General features: G+C 37.4%; 1 protein-coding gene across 4 annotated transcripts in view; it reads left to right on the top strand.

The window, feature by feature from the left end:
- Positions 1-8,497, top strand: part of ATXN1 (ataxin 1) — a 459,925-nt gene that overhangs the window by 1,981 nt on the left and 449,447 nt on the right. For 3 of the 4 annotated variants that reach the window (XM_017521362.2, XM_017521388.2, XM_037736012.1), the window contains exon 2: positions 6,171-6,285. The exons of the other annotated variant lie outside the window; for it this stretch is intronic. The gene's annotated coding sequence lies outside the window, so the exon portion shown is untranslated. The remainder of the gene's footprint in view (positions 1-6,170; positions 6,286-8,497) is intronic. 4 annotated transcript variants of the gene reach the window in all.

Here is an 8,497-nt window from a genome sequence, read left to right as displayed (position 1 = left end):
AAAAAAAAAAAAAAAAAAGAAAAGAAAAAAAAACCGGTCGGAAGAAGCTGGTTATATAATGCGCGATGTGGCTAACAAGAAAGGCAAGCTATTTTTATTTTGTTTACCGTATGCTGTGCAGTAGGGACTCCTCCAAACTGGTTCTGTCCCCGAAGAGATTCTGAGCTTCCCTGTGAGATCCACAGGATACAATTAGCAAAATTAGAAGACCCTATTACACCCACAGAATAAAAACTAATGCCTTACAGTGGCTTTCTGCCTGCACATTCGTGCATGCACAGGAATGTGTGTATGCAAATAAGTTCTCCTTTGGCAATCTAGTAGTGCACATCTCAATGACATTTGTGTTTTATAATGCAGGCTGTTTTTAATATTTAAACATCATCGTTATATATTGCACACAGCAGTGGGTAGTTACTTGGTGGTTATTTTTAGGCATAGCTACTTTTTCAACAGTGTTAGCTAAGACATTTCTGCTTGGGTTTTTTAGGAGGCTGCAGTTCCTAGAAGCCCCTGTTAAGCCCACCGTTCGGTTTATTTGGTGGGTAAAGGTAGTTTGATACTTGGGCTTTTTTTTTTTTTTTTTTTTTTTTTGGAATGAAGCTTATGCCTGAGGAAACCACCAGAGAGAAGAGAAAATCCTGCACAGGAACTCTTGGAAAGGGATTGCACCATAACGGCTAATGCTGTAGCATTTAATCTCCTCTGATTGCCCTCTCACTGTGCATGCATCAGTCAATATTTTAGCAGCTCCGCAAATAAATGGACTTGAATGCCATCTTCTACATAAAGCAGAGGTTGAAGGGCTCCCTTGAACCTCCTGGCTGGCTGTCAGTGGTTTGGTTTTCGGTGCACTTACTCCAGCCCTGATCACTCATGTAATTAGATCAGGCTGCCATGGCAACAGACAGTGTTCCTGGTCCATTCAGGTGGGTTTGTCTTGTGCCTGAACTACTCCAAGTGTTTTATGCACAGCATTTATGCTGCCCAAGCTAGACGAAAGACTCCACTATTTCAATTGCATCTTCTTTCAGTCATTTGGATGGGAGACACTGAAGGAGGCTTCTAGCTACTCAACTTTTATAAAGGAGACCAACAAGCTGTTATTCCAAGGTGCAGTATGTAAATGCATCTCCCCAGACAGTGAAAGGAGCCTGACAATCCTGCTGGTGTTTATTGTGAACAGATCAACAAGTATTTGGTACTTGTTAGAAACCTTTCAGAGCTTACTAAAGCAACATTTCTTTTGCAGTCTGGTGCCTTTGGCCATGCAGGCACTTAACCCTTTCAAGTGTGAAGAGCGTTCATCCTTTGGAACCTAAATTGCCCATGGCAATGGTTGGATTTTTAAAGGATTTACTCAGAGGAATAATTTATTCGGAAAATATATTCCCATTGTCACATTTTTAAACTTGACAGCCATCATAACAAAAACTGGTACTGACAGTAGGCAGACATTCTGAATGTATTCATTCTTAATTTGGATCTATTGGCTGTGATTTGAATGATCTTTGATAGTAAGTTAAAAGGATTTTTTTTTCCTTAGCTAAGCCAGAAATGATAGAGGCCTATAGGCTAGAGGACAGATAATGCATGGTGCTTTTGCACAATAAACGTGTACTTTATTTTAGGATGTAATTTAGAGAACAGTTAGAAAGCAGTATTCTAGTCTTTGCATAAGGGCACCACTATATGAAGGCTGCTAAGCAAAGAGAAATAATACTATGGCAAAAAGGAAAAGTTTCTTTAATTGCTGAAGCTCTGTGCTGCTCAGGTAATCCAAGTAAGCAGGCGGGGGGAGGGAGGGAGAGAGGAGCATTTTAATAACCTGGTATTTGAAAGAAAAGATAATTGAGAATATGTCTTGATTTAGTTGTGACTGCCAGTCAGTTTACAATTTTATGGCCAACATAGCTAAACTGGTAAATTTTTTTCCCCCAGGCCTAGGATTGAGAGAGCTACTCAACTCTATTCACAGGGGGTTTATGAGTTTCTACCATTTCCTGAGTTTATGTGGTTGGTAAATTCATTGTGGCCTGGTCAGATGAAGCATTGCTGTGGTTAAAATGAGCTATTATTTCTGGGAGGTAAATAGATGGGAAGCAAGAATGTCAATAAGGCACAGAAGTTTAACACAATGCCTTGGAGGTCCTGGATTCTATTTTGCAACATATAGAAAAATGCTTTACTTGCAGTAAAATGTGAACGTATATTTTTCAGTGCACAAATTCACGTTAGAATAAGTGTAAAAAATGTACTTGGGAACAGTGAAAGGAGTGTTTTTCTTTCTTTCAGGATTTCACTTTAAGAGGGTTTGGTAAACAGAAGTGATACTTTGCTAAAAATGTTACAACTAGACTTCAGAGCTTCTGAATGGTCTTTTACACTTAGAGGAAGATTAAACAAAAACTCTTTAGCCTCAAGATTACGTGTCAAATGCCTGTAAGTTTCAACATACCTAAGTCAGTTGTCTAGGAGTCCTGGGAAAGGCCAGTGCTAAGAGATTATCGAAATACGGGTAAACATTACTGTGACTCCTGTTTTTGTTGCCATTATAGAGTCCAAGAACTCACATTTCTTTTGAATAATGTTGCGCCTTTATTGTTTTTCATTCTGGAATGTCAAGTGGATTTTACTTTTTTGTGCATACCCTGAGTGACAGTTTCTGATGACTAACACTGTAACACTCATTTTGTTTCCTGTTAAAAGTTAAGCAATAAACATATTTTACTAAAATTCTGAAACTCATGTAAGTAGGTAAATGTGGGAGTGAATGTTAATTCTTTAAACTGTAGTTATCTGAAAATAACACATAGATTAGGATCTGAACAGCTTAAATGCTTGCATTGGTGAAGTGACACAGTGCAGTAAGACAGGATATCGTTTTTAAGGGAGAGATGGATTATTTGACTTTCCTTGCTTTATATTTTCAGAGTAATTCAATAGTTTGAATGATTAGTTTCTGTGAGAGATTTAGATCTGTGCAGCTTAATTACTTCAAAGAACAGATTTAGTTCCGGTCACACTTCCAAGGTTATCAGAAGCAGGCCCTCCTTATTTTGTTAAAAGCATCGAAAGCAATAAATTGTAGAAATGGTAACAGAAATAATAATTTCTGTTTTAGGACCTTACATATAGAACTGCTTTTTCTAAGATAAGAAATTTTTAGTCATCAATTATGTTCACATTTTATTTTCATGTAATTTTGTCTATTAAAATAAATTTACTCATTCAAAATTTCTTTAAGAAGCAATATAGAATGTCAGTTTTAGAGAATTTTTAAAATGCTGGCTGAAAGAGCTGTAATTAGATTGAGATTTTAAAAAATATATGAATGCTTAAAATTATAGAAGTAATAAAAATAGTTTTAGACAAATCTTTATTTGTGGAAACAGTTTTTTAATTGTTTTCTTCTTTCTGATATTTATGGATATTTGTCTTTATCAGCATAGGAATATACTTTATAATGCTCATAGTTTGAACTTTTGGGGTAATGTACTATAAATATTTGTATGATGCATTAGTACCGTCCCAAATGTACCAAACCATGTTTAGAACAATTACAGAAAAAAAAGCAACAAGCATTATATTTTGTTTGACATATTTCATGCTAGCAGAAATGTTTCATTGATTTTTCTGTAACTTTTAATGCATCCCATTTGTGGAGTAATGAAAATGTAATGATAATTGCCACAATGTAAGCAAAAATTGTATTTTACCTGCAAATTACTTTTCAGAAAATTTATGGTAGTGTGCTCAGAATTTGAGACTTAAGAGGGCAGGGGTTTCCTTGATTGTGGTGTTTTGATTTGGGCTAAGAGGAACTGCCCCCCCCACAACTTAGCTACCCTTTAACGTCACAAGTTTTGAATGAGGTAGCCGAAGTTTTTAGTGACAGTTATCATAGCTACTAACTTATAGCAGCTATCATTAACGTTCAAAGAAAATATATTTTTCTGTCACTAATTTGCTTGTGCCCTTAATTTTGGACCCCTCTCCCACATTATCTCCTGGTATTTACTGACCATTACATCAGTTTTGTTTAGGCCATCTTTCTTGTTAATCTTCCACTAGTAATAGTGTTGTATTATGTTGCTCTGCTGGGTTTTAAAAATACTGAATATTCCATTTTTTGGTGTATATCATTGTATAGACGTCCTGTAGGTTATTTTCTTGTATATTGCTTTTATGCTTTTGTAGTGAATTCATGCTGCCTTGGTTGTATTCTTGCCTTCGTCCCTCTGATGGAATACAAATTATGTAAACTCTCTTTATTATTCTAACTAGTGTAGCTACACAAATATTTTTAAAATAAGAAAGCATATCCATTTGAGAGTAAAGTAATCTTTTGTGGCATTTACATCATGTTTGACCCCCCTCTGCACTTCAGCAAACTAGGAGGAGGCTGTAATTTGGACTCTATAAAACCTTATCTGCCAGGTGATATGTAAATAGGATTGTGTGCACACACATTGTCATATAGGCAAACACTCTACCAACTTGTGAGCTCATTAAAAGCACTGTCCCCATATTGATGATATCTGTACCTTGTTTGAGAATCAAGTATTTTGATACTTAATTTGAGATGAAATCACAGCTGTCCCTCCTGCCCCCGCCCCACACACTTAAGGAAGTACTAAGATTAAATAGGATTTTCTGAACTTCTGCTTAACTTCGCCATAATTTATATTTGTAATTCAACAAGCTTCTTGGTGGAGGGACTGTGCCTTCTAAAGATTTAAAAGACATTGTAGTGTATAACAGCTTACCTTCCTTCTCTGTACACACAGATCACACGTGGGGAAACCAAGGACTATAAGAATTACTTCTTTTGCATATCAGTCCCAGACATGCAATCAATGCTTAAATAAATGCTTGGTGAATGGATTAGTTAGAAGTAAGAATATTTTGGCTACTGTTCATTACTTTGAAAAGTGCTGGAAAGAAGTGGAAGTTATTTTCCTTTCCAGCTGGGCTATGCTCTTAAAAATAGTGAGTGTGTATGGATCAAAATAATCATGACTACTGAGATGTGTTGCCATGTACCAAGGATAATTGGCTCCCTTACCTGTTTACAGATTATTCACATTGGAGATCATATTCATAGCTCCAGAATAGTTTCTTTCTGACATCCAATATAAACCTGGGCCTCCTCCTTCCTACTGTTACCTGGCGTGAGCTTAGGAAACCCAAACTAAATTTAAAGTCAGCCTAAGCAAATGTGCGGATCAGCTCCAGTAATCAGAGACTGAAAATCAGTCCAACATTCACTAGTTTGGGGATTATTTTATAGTAACTATGCTACTGATTTTTTTGTTGTTGTTGTTTAATGTGGATAATTGGGAATTATCAGTATTTAAGAACAGAATTTTAAGGGATAGGGCTAAAAAATATTTTAGCAAATCAAGTCCTCAACTTCTTCCATTTCTATGTATAGGTCTTTACCTCACAAAAACTACTACAAGCACCAAGCTCCCTGATGGAAAGGTATATGGAAGTTTCATTCATTCATTCTTTCATTCATTCATTCACACATTCACTCATTCATCATACAATGGATAATGTTTACTTAACCATGTACAAGGAATTGTGGCAAAATGAAAATGAGATATACATTCGGTAATTAATTTAAAGTTTAGTGGAAAGTTTAGTGAATATATGCACACTTTACACTTTTTTTTTCTGCATTTTATCCTTCTATTCCATTGGACTGGTATGCTAATAGCTGTGCACTTTCATGGTAATCTTTCAAGTTGCATGTTGATGGATAATATACGCCACATTAAAATTAGGCTTTGGCTCAATTACTATTCAATCCATGCCCATTTTCACTTGATACTTGTGGTTACCAGCATGTGTTGATGAGATGATTGGGTGGCATCATTGGAGAAACAGTGATGGCGGCTGGCTCAAGTGGGGAGACCATCCTCTTAATTTGATGGAAGGGATGACCTTTTTGTATGTTGGCCTCCCTCTGAGCCCTGTTGAGTAAAACTAGACCTGCCTTTTGAGCTGGCTGAGATCTGTGTAGTTCTCCTACAACAGAATGCCAGATTTGATGTTCTTAAAATTCGTAGTGCATAGACACTTAAGGTGGACTTATTTTTTAAAGCAGTTTATTCTGTTTTTCATTTTGGATTTCCTCTCCTGCACTCCCTGGACCATTGCAGGAGCATCGTGCATCAAGTCACCAGGGCGGTCCATTCAAGCTGCAGATTTGTTTGTCATCCTTGTACAACAGTCTCCTCCGCCACTGCCACTACAGGGAAGTGCATCACATGTCAGGTGAGAGTTTTGCGATGCTCTCTCTTTTCCATCTGAGGATAAAGTCCTGACCTGGAAAATTGCCTCCTAGCCATGCTTCCTTACTTTGTTGGCTGTTGAATGTCATTTTCTGTGCAAACTATTTGGGCATAGTGTGGGAAGTTGAGAAATTGCCAAGATCATTTTTAAAACTTGGATTAGAGTATCTATCTATTTGATTTAATCTATGTAGTTCATCAAGAAGTTCATTTGAGTTTGTGATGATTGATAATTGCCCATTGGGGCTTGAACCTGGTCATTTTAATTCTCACTTTTCCTTAATGCAATTAAGAATGCTATGCTACAAGATACCTTAAGTCACAGTTTTTACATTTGAGGTTACTGTTGTAGTATAATATAAGTGTAGCAAAACAGAGGCCTATTTGTTTAGGGGCAACCAGTATTTGTTGAATCTTGAATTTCTTTGTGTCTGTTTGGATTTTACAACTTCCTGATTCTCCCACATACAGTAAATTTTTCTGGCCTAGAGAGTTATGCAGACACAGGGTGTATGCAAGGGTGATGACTCATGGTTCTCTACTGAAGAAAGGGCAGGAAGATATTGCCTCAAATGTAATCAGGAGAGAAAAAGAGGTTTGCTAGAACTTGGGGCAGTAAGGGCTTGGGAACACAAGGCTTTGGGTGTATGCAACCAAGGGAGATTATGAAATAGAAAATAGGGGATCAATTTCTATTTTCCTTGGAAAGAGACCTGCTTGAAACTGTGAAGACAGAGTAGATTAAAGGTTCCCAAGCTTGACTGGGCAAGAGAATCACCTGGAGAGCTTTAAAAAAATAGAATTTGGAACTCCACCCTAGACTTGCTGAATCAAAATTTCCCTGCTGGAATAATTGCTCTGTCTAGGTACTGATGCTCCACAAATCAGCCAGGCACTGTGGCAGGTGCCTGTAATCCCAGCTACTTGGTTGCGGGGTAGGGGGTAGGCCTGAGGCAGGAGAGTGATATTCTACAGGTTTGGGAACTCCTGAGTTGGGTGGTCTTCCAGCAGCTGTTCCTAAGTTATGTTCCATAGACTTAGTTGGTGAGAAGCTCATTCTACTTATAGCGAATCTCCCATTTGAAAATTAGAATTTTCAAAACTCATTTTTCAAGAGATGGATGGATATTTGCTTTATGAAGTGTTCATTTAAACAATGATTGACCAGATGTCTTTGAAGGAAGAGCTTCCTCTTGAAGTTAAGAGCCAGTTTCTTCAAAGAGCTTCCTCTTTACCTTAAGAGCCAGTTTTTAAGTTACATATAAATTCTATGGCATCTTAGATAAGAGCATGGAGTTCCGTAATCAACCTATCTGGACTTAAGATCTGGAGCTGCCACTGTGATCTTAAGTAGTGCTATGTCCTTTCAATGCTTCAGTTTATTCACGTTTAAGATGAAGGTAATATTAGAAGTTTCTTAGGGCTGCTGTGAAGATGGAGTAAAATAGTAGATAAACCATGGGTAGAATAGTACCTGGCGTAATGTATGCTGTCGTGTAACCTATCCCTTGACAGGTCGATTGTAATCGTCATGTTTTATGATGGTTGCTCCTGAACCATATATGACTAGGAATATGTAAATATACCTGGACCATGGTCTTTGGACCCACCCTGTAGGCATATACAGCTCTGCAAAGCCAATGAGCCTTTTATTTATTTTTGCTGAGTTTTAAATTCTGAATTTATCACAACTCTCTTAACTGTGATTGGATGCATGTGGTTTGTGTTTTTTTTTTTTTTTAAGATTGTTGTAAGATGAACTGATGAATTACATGCATAAGTGGATTTATTTGTGGTCTGAGTAAAAATAAGCAAAAACCTGAGTTACTGAAGTATTATGCCTCAGGAAGAATAACCAAAAAAGTCCCTGTGGGGGACAAGGTGGAGGAAGGAAGAGTCATCACAAACTCGATATCCTTGTAAAATACGAAACTGGGTTGCCTGCATTTTACTGGCTGTGGATTAGAGAGGTGTTCAGTGAAAATAGAATAACCTAAAGTTACATGCAAAGGTAAGCCTCTTAAGATCTACAAGTGTCGGCTGAATGAAAAAGGTAGAGTATGAGGGCTCATGAGTATGAGGGCTCATGCCTGTAATCTCAGCACTTTAGGAGGCCAAGGTGGGTGAATCACTTGAGGTCAGGAGTTCAAGACCAGCCTGGCTGACGTGGTGAAACCCTGTCTCTAGTAAAAATA

Source organism: Cebus imitator, unplaced genomic scaffold, assembly GCF_001604975.1.
Source record: "Cebus imitator isolate Cc_AM_T3 unplaced genomic scaffold, Cebus_imitator-1.0 Scaffold21, whole genome shotgun sequence".
NCBI lineage: Eukaryota > Metazoa > Chordata > Mammalia > Primates > Cebidae > Cebus > Cebus imitator.
This window is presented reverse-complemented; position numbering and strand designations above follow the sequence as displayed.